This window comes from Camellia sinensis, chromosome 5 (assembly GCF_055761805.1).
Source record: "Camellia sinensis isolate YWXY chromosome 5, ASM5576180v1, whole genome shotgun sequence".
Classification (NCBI taxonomy): domain Eukaryota; kingdom Viridiplantae; phylum Streptophyta; class Magnoliopsida; order Ericales; family Theaceae; genus Camellia; species Camellia sinensis.
In genome coordinates, this window is record NC_138965.1 from 156,540,648 (window position 1) to 156,547,368 (window position 6,721).

Here is a 6,721-nt window from a genome sequence, read left to right on the forward strand (position 1 = left end):
TGGTGGGTAGTGGTGGGTGGTGGTGGCTGGTGGGTGATGGGTGGTGGTGGTAGGTAGGTTGTGGGTGGTGGTGGGTGGTGGTGGTACGTGGGTGGTGGGTGGTGGTGGCAGATGAGTGGTGGGTGGCGGTGGGTGTTGGGTGGTGGTGGCAGATGGGTGGTGGGTGGTGGGTGGTGGTGGGTGGTGGGTGGTGGGTGGTGGTGGCAGATGGGTGGTGGGTGGCGGTGGGTGGTGGGTGGTGGTGGCAGGTGGGTGGTGGGTGGTGGGTGGTGGGTGGTGGTGGGTGGTGGGTGGTGGTGGCAGGTGGGTGGTGGGTGGCGGTGAGTGGTGGTGGCATGTGGGTGGTGGTGGTAGGTGGGTAGTGGTGGTGGGTGGTGGTGGTAGGTGGGTGGTGGGTGGTGGGTGGTGGCTAGTGGTGGCAGATGGGTGGTGGGTGGCGGTGGGTGGTGGTGGCAGGTGGGTGGTGGCGGCAGGTGGGTGGTGGTGGCAAGTGGGTGGTGGGTGGTGGTGGTAGGTGGGTGGTGGGTGGTGGTGGTAGGTGGGTGGTGGGTGGTGATGGGTGGTGGTGGCAGGTGGATGGTTAGTGGTGGTAGGTGGTGGTGGTGATAAGTTCACCATTTAAAAGTGTAACAAATAACGAATAATAATAAGAATAATAATAATAATAAATTAAATAACATAAAATAATTATTATATTTTACTTTTTTATATCCCCCGATTGTTTATTATTAAATATATATTTTTTTGCTTATATGAATTTTTTTTTTCCCTTTTCATTAAAAAAAAGAATGTTTATTATTAAATATTTGTTTTTTTAGTACACATGTTTATTATTAAATTATAAGTTGTTGTATTTAATTTCAGAACATTAATTTCATTTTTTCTATTAATTGATGCACACAAATTATTTAATAATTGTGTAATTTTTATTTTTTTTTATTGAAATGAAGGTTTTCATAGACATGTATGACATACTATTTATTAACATTACAACTGTGTAATTAAATGCTTCCAAAAAAAACTCCTCGTTCTTATTCATTACGTGAATAGGAAAGTTTATAACAAAATAACAAAAGTAAAACAATCACAACAAAACTCACTAAATAAATAAGCAAAACAAAAATAAGGGAAAAAAATATAACAACCGTATGATTTTTAAACAAGTTAAGCATCCTTATCAGGTGGTGTTGGAGGTGGAGGGAAATGCTGATGGTACAGCTGAGTGACTCGATGGTCAATCAGATCAATGCGGTTCCTTGTCAGTTCAGCACGCCTCTCGGAGTCTACGCGGAACTCACCAAATTGATGAATTAGTGAGTTCTGAGCGGTGGCAATTTCATCGAATCGAGTACCAAATTCATCAAACCGAGTACCCAGTGTATTGAGCTGATTAGCCATTTGTTGTTCCCATTGTAGGCGCTGATTGTACCGTTCTTGTTCCAAGGCTAAATAATCTGTCCAGTAACGGGGTTGTTCATTTGGTGGCATGGCACTGTCATGGGGTTCTTCCTCATCAGGTATTGGTTCATTTTGAAGATTAAGAGAGCCCATCAACGTGTCAGAACCACCAGCTCGGGTCAGTGTATATTCAGAAATTGGTGAAGTGATTCTGATCCATGCTTCATCTTCAAGGTTCACATCATGGGCTTTGAAAATTATGGTTAGTAAAGCTCCAAAAGGTAGGGACCGGCCACTCAGAGTATCCAATTTTGCAACCATCATTTCTTTTAGTAATATAAAGCATAAATCTAATTTTTGTCCAATTTCAAAACAATATAACAAGTAAACTTGAAAACATGCAACAGTATTATAATGTCCTTTTTTGGGGGTGACATTTTCAACTATCCATCGATGGAGAATACGAAGGTGAGGTTTTAAATGGCTGACTTTTAAATTAGTGCCGCTAAATCGATTGTCACAAATTGTGGTATAAATCTGAGTGACATCATCAACAATTTTTTCTAAGGCAGACTCATTTTGAAAATAACATTGTAAATCTCCTGTTTCGACTCCAATAATTTGTGCAAAACGACGCAGAGAGAGTGTGATTCTTTTCCCCTTAACATAAGAGGTAAGACTCCACGGTTCATTTTGTTGGTCACCCGCTGTCAAGTGAACATAAAATAATTGTACAAGACGAGGATATATCTTACTTGGTAAATTATTTAATGGTAACCATCCCATTGTATCTAATTTGCCAATTAAGAGTGAATCATATTGAGAAGGTAGTTTTACGTTTCTCCCCGTAACAATTGGTCGACGAATGAAATGTTCATTGGCTTGTTCATAATGATATGAATAAAAATCATTAGTTGGATAGCCATCATCTTGTTGCTGTGGTGGTGGTACAGGGTTTGACGATTCACCAACTTCGGGTCTGGTTCGTTTTGTTCTTGGCATGATTGTTCTTGGCATGATGACTGTAAAAGTGAAAGAAAAATGTATATTAAAATATACGAGAGGTAAGAAAAATGAATGAAAAATATATCAAACATTAGTATCTTTTTATGCATACAAACTTATTTTTATGAAAAAAATAAATATAAAAAAATTTGGTGACAAAATTTAATTAGGCAGATTCCAAAGAAACAGATTTGTATAAAAAAAAAATATCATAAGGAATAATATTTGTCATTGGGGTTTGATTCATAGAGTTTATTAGAACTTAGAAACTGATACTTAGAAAAATAAATGATAGTGCGAAAAATTTAAAACAGATATCAAAAAATATAACAAATGAAAATGGAACAGATTTATGAAAATGGAACAGAAATGAAAAGTGACTGGGCCGGGATGACCGGCCGGAAGTCCCACGGGATGACCGGCCGGTCGTCCTCCCCTCCCCCTTCAGTGAAGCTAATTTCTGAAGCTCATGTCTGAATTTCTGAAGCTCATGTTTGAACCAAATATGAAGATGAACTGGCATGAAAATCTCACCTGTAAATTATGGAAGTGGAGAAGGAGGACCTAACCAGATGGTGGATATCTTCTATTTGTCTAAATTAATTCTGTGATGTAACTGGAGAAAGTGCTTCCGAGAAGGTGAAGTTGGTGCGTTAAATAGAAGGAGATTCAGATTTAATAGGAAGGGTGAGGTTCAGAAGGGTCAGGTTCATATAATTGTAGGAATATATATATATATATTTTTTTTATTTGTTAAATATAATATTATTACTTTTTTCAAATCTTCATCACATGCGTCCTCTGCTTTTTCTTTCCATCAGTGTTAGAACACAGCTACAACACAGCTATTATATAATAGGGAGTATATATTAAGTAAGTGAAATTACGATCTTACCCTTTGTATTTTGTTTTATATCATCACTTCTCATTTAAGTTCAGAGGGGCATAATGGTCATTTCACATGTCAATTCCTACAATTATATGAGCTCTTCGTGGACAATAATAGAGTGCATCTATGTTACACATCTGTACTAAATTACAAAAAATGTAATAAATGAAAAATAAATTGATAATATTTTGTAAGATTTATATTATGATTTGTATTTTAAAATATGAAAGTTAGTATATTTATCCCTTATTTATTAATATGTATTTTCAAAAGTTGTTGACTTTAACAAAATGTTAGAAAAAAATTAAAAACGTATTTTATAAATGAATTGATAGAAAAATTAATTGGCAGAAAAAATTGACATCGGTTTATTTTAAAATGAAAAAATTATTTCGGAATCACAATTATTCAAAAAAATTACTAAAAAAAAATAATTGACAAAAAAAATCAATGTTTAATTTCAGTATTTTAAAAATAGTTTGGTTATTATTGTTGATAAAAAATATAGATATCGATATCGATATATGAGTTGTGTGTTTGATGATGAATTATTGATTGAATTAAGTTTTGAAAATTACTTTCAAAACACATCACCAAACAAATTTTCACCTTTCACATGTCACATCAAACTTCCAAAACATAATTCAAAATACATCTTCAAAACACAATTCAAAACTCTATTTAAAAATCATAACCAAACAAATTTTCTACACTCAAATCATAATTCTACAACCCATAAACTCAAAATACAATTCATACTCTCAAATCACATTTACAAAACACAACCAAACGCAGGCTAACTTTTTTTTATAATACAATTATTATATTTTAAAAATATTAATTTTTCAAAATTACCCTTTAATAGTACTTTTTTTTTTTTTGGAATATCAATTGTCATAATTGTATATTTTGTGTTGTTAATGAATTTAAAAGAAAACCAAAATAAGAAATTCATATTATTTTAGTATTTGATTTTTGAAAAAAGACTAATATTTTAGAATGATAAAAAATGAAATAAAAGACTAATATTTTGGTACGGAGAGAATATATAAGATCTGTTGTTACCCCATCTAGACATTGACAATTCCCATGTAACAAAAAGTAAGCATATGTTTAAGTCAGGACGGAACTAGGATTTGATTATTAGAGTGATCAAAAGAAAATTAATTTTTTTCATCAGTACACAAATATACATGTATGTATAATATGATATATAAATTATATATATTTATAGAAAAAAAATTAAATTCCACAGAAGCAATTTCTAATAGGAAAATAGAAAGAGAATGCAAGATGGGAGAAGAATGAAGTATATATTTTTTATACTATGGGACATTTTATGTATAATATAATATATATATATATATATTTTCAAGTTCTGTGCCAAACAGTATTTTCCACAGAAACAGAAGGGTCATGGCCCCTATAGTCTTTTTTAGTTTCGTCCTATTTTTGAGCCTCTAAGGCAGATGATGACAATTAAAGCTCTGTTTGATTTAGTTTTTGAAATAAGTTTTGAGTTTTGAGTTATATTTTGAAAAATAAGTTGTTGAAAAAGGTTTTGAAAGTTAAAAATTTATTTTATTATGAGTTTTAAAAATAATTTTGGGATAATTTGTATTTTTTTAGTTGAAAAGATGGGTGTGAAAAAAAATTTGATTGATTGATGTATAAAATGTGAGAATGGGAAAGGAGAGAGAAAAAAGTGATTAATTGATTTATTAATACTAATAAAAAAAGGAAAAGGAAAGAGGAGAGAGAAAATTGAGTTTTGAGACGTATTTTAAAATTTTGTTAGGCTATATCTAATCCAGCACTTTGGGATGTTTTGAAAAGTTGGTAAAAAGTTAACTTTTTAGTTTTTTAACTTTTTTTATGACTTTTTTGGCAAAAAAATTTGACTTTTTTATGACTTTTTGTGACTTTTTTGGGAAAACTTGGTAAAAAGCCAAACTAAGTTCCCAAATTGCTCTTTTTTATTTCATTAAATTTGAATTTGATGAAAAAAGTACCTTTTTGTTGCTCCAATGGTTTTACCAAACCAATATCAAATTCAGGATATGTTATAGTTTTCATCAAATTAAAGATGGCTGTAGTTTTTACCAATTTATTGTTCAGAGCCGTTGGAGTTGCAGGTAATACAGCATCACTGGACGATTGGTCGGATGTCCCCTCGGACGACCACTTGGGTGAAAATTGCCCACAACATATTACAGATTTTTGTGAAAATTACACTAGTCGATCGATCAGCCGGACATCCTTCCGGTCGACCGGTGACTTGATGACTTTCCGTTAGACCGCTAGATATCAGATGGAGTTTTTACTTGATGATACTACAAGAGACTTGGACGGGTCGGACTGATCCACGCTTCTCCAAACCGGTATCCGAATGATCAAGCCTACCAGAGAACGTGCACAAGAGTTTAACGGGAAACGGGAAGTCCCCCAGCAAACCCTCCGACGAGCAAGTTAGAAAGAGAAGTGGATTATAGAGATAGATTAGAGATAGAAAAGCTTAACCTTCTTCTTGTCTTCAACGTCTGCTTATATCCTCTGGTAATCATTTCGTTACCCCTTCCGATCTGTCACTTTGGTCGAAAGTCTATGTTGTAGCTTCCCTTATTCAGGATGAGGGTGTGCCGTCCCGACGGAGAGGGGTTATTGCAATAAATGCTGTAAGGGGGCCTTATTAATGGCGATGTGTCGTGGCAATAACTTTGCAGATCTTTGTCTGCTGATGTGGCTTGCCCTTCTCTTGCCATGTGTCTTGATGTCATTGGTTCTTATTGCTACATAGGGCTTCAGCAGTGTTGGGCTCTAGTATTTGGGATATGTATTGGGCCCTAAATGGTGGGCTATAACTTTTATGGGCTTACCCATGTTAGTAGTCCCTCATTTCCAAGTGCAGCTTTAGTCCAATGAAGGGAATAATAAAGAGAATAAGGGATGTGAGAGACCGGTAGGGTGAAAGCCGACCGAGAGGGGTGACCGACCATGAGGAGGGCCGATCGCGAAGGGTGGCCGAATGGAGAGACTGACCATGAGGGGGGCTGACCGCGAAGGGTGGCCGAGCGGGGAGACCGACCATAAGGAGCATCGACCGCGAAGGGTGTTCGAGCGGAGGGGCGACCGTGAAGGGTGAGGCGGTGGGGCGCGGGGCTAGAAAGGCGACGCGGCACGTGTTGAAGTAAAATGGAATAGACAGGGAAGGGGAAAGGGGAAGTGGATCGTGGTCGTACACGTGGCAAAATCGCGCAGTAGGGGAGGTTAGGCGTTGGGTAATAAATGAAACGATAGGTCATTATAGGGTATTGAAAAGACAGTTTTGGCGAATTTTTGAAAATTTTCAAACTGGCGAAAATTAATTGTGACCCTTAGAATACGGGCAAACCTTGGGCGTTTGGTATTATCCGTTTTACATACCTCTTT